The sequence below is a fragment of the Ischnura elegans genome, chromosome 5, assembly GCF_921293095.1.
Source record: "Ischnura elegans chromosome 5, ioIscEleg1.1, whole genome shotgun sequence".
Classification (NCBI taxonomy): domain Eukaryota; kingdom Metazoa; phylum Arthropoda; class Insecta; order Odonata; family Coenagrionidae; genus Ischnura; species Ischnura elegans.
This window is the reverse complement of record NC_060250.1, coordinates 14205547-14207860: the sequence shown is the minus strand read 5'-3', so window position 1 is coordinate 14207860 and position 2314 is coordinate 14205547.

The following is a 2314-nucleotide window of genomic DNA, read 5'->3' as shown; positions in this document are numbered from 1 at the left end:
TCTTCTTAGCACTTCGCCATTAGTTGCTCGGTCGATTCATTTTATCTTCATCGCCTTTTGGTAGCACTACATTTCGAAAAGGTACTGATCATCAGCGAATATTGTACCTTATGATGATGCCCTAAAAAATGGGGACTTGTCGTGGTTGCTTAAAAATAATAGCCGTGGAATATCCGATAATTCAGCTATTCTTCAATTTCATAATGAAATTCTAAATTAAAAAGCCGATTATGGTTCAGTTTCTTCATCGGCCATAATTTTATAGGTTTAATTAGTGCAATGCTTAGCATCATTCTGTCGATTGTTTCATTTGAAGTAATTCTATATTCTGCCTTATTTAAAGATATTTTTCCTGCATAATTCCTCTTAGGTGCAAAACTTAGTAATAGGTAATTAGCGGTTTTGATTTTGAAATTAACCATACCAAAAAATAACAAAACGAAATGCAAATCTTGGTTCTCCAGGGTACTTACTTTACTTGAAAATCATGCCTACATTTAATAACAGTAATGTCGAACTTACTTCCGAGAATGACTTATAATTTCATAAAACGTTATAAATTATAATTTCATGTATTTTTTAATCTACCTACTCTCCACTCGTGTAAATGAATTATTTAATTTCAAAGATTATTAGTGCATGATATTGATAGTCAGAGCGTTGTACTTGAAGTGCATAGAACGATTTTTTTAATGGACTTGTTCAGTGCATTTCATCTCATTAGCGATAAGGCGAACCGATACATATAGTGCCTGATAGCAACGTACTTAAGCTAAAGACATTCCGTCAATCGCACGTTCTTTTTTTACCCACTGACCCAATCTAAAAAAGTAAATACCGTCATATCATATGTTCATTGAGTGATGGATTTGTTGAGTAAACAGGGAAGTAGCTTCCGTCATGAATTTCGACTACTTTTTTTCGTTGTTTTGGCGTTATCTTTATGTTTGGATTGGTGGAAAACCTTGATTTAATGATGCCAGGATTGTGAGATCTTTCTCGAAAAGCCTTTTTGGTACGATCAGTGTTTTATTATGAAAACGTCTGCACGAAACTTAAGTTAATATTCTTACTCCGAGGTTAAGTTTTTGCGGGATAAATGTTAATTAGAGAGTCCCAAAAACCCGTTGGGGAAGTGTTTCTCTTGAAATCAACGTTATCTGTATTTTTCACGTATTTCTTGGCCATAGAAGCGGTATAAGTTGCGTATATCATACATTTGGTCGAACAAAGCAATATGTGAAAAGAATGGAATGAACGAGGTGAAAAAGTTGAGTTCACGGGGGGCGTTTTAAGTACTGTACGGTTTTGGTCATGGCCATTTTTCCCATGTGCTGAAAATGTATTCTTGTCCATATTCTCCTGACATACCTGGCACTCTACATAGTCGACGCCTGACCGAGAAAACCATTTCATATCCAAAATTCCTAGCTGTCAATGGTGGCAAGTGTGATACGGTTGTGGTGTATGTCTATGATGCAAGGTCTGATACTTTGGTAATAAATATTTACGTAAGCTTATCGAAAATTAATCAGATCCAGTATTTGCGATTTCGGCCCTTTCCCTGTTTACAACTCTCTCTCGCCCTCGGGTTAATAATGCTTTGCGATACTAAAGACGATGTATTGATTATAATAAGGGGGAGGCAAGTAAGACGATTGCATGATCTTATGTTTTCCTGGCGTATCAGGTGCAGAAAGTCTCTCGGGTTTTCCACCGGTTAATCATCTCCATTTATCCCGACGTTTCGAGCACCGACTTGCTGTTCATCCTCAGTGGATCTTTTGAATGCCGTTCTTCAAAATTTGACACGTATACATACACCTCATCCATGGCCAGATGTAGCCTGATTAGTGGTCCCGCGTGTTGTACTTTTCCCGTTATTTTTGTTGTATATAACGGACTTCATTGTTGGTCTCCAAGCATTGCTGATTTGGAAGCCAGTGTTTCTGATGATGTTGTTGCGGTTTATGCGGTTATGAATGTCTTCCTTGACAAGACGGTCCCTGTAGCCATGTGCAAGGGCAAAGCAGTTTCGTCTCCTTCCAAGATCATTGTATTTGTTGAAGTATTGTACCGATTAAGGTAGTTTTGCATGGAGTATTTCATATTTATTCTGGCACTTCCCTTCTGGGACTTTTCTCTTAAAATCACATTCACATTCTGCGCTCAGCATTCATATCCGAGTACGAATTCCACGTTTCAAGTCTTTCTTACGTGGCAGGAATGAACCAGGAAGGAACTGACGGTGATGAGGAAAGGGACTCAGAGTAGTGGAATGTATTCCCGGAAGACGAAGTGTGGAGGAGAGGGA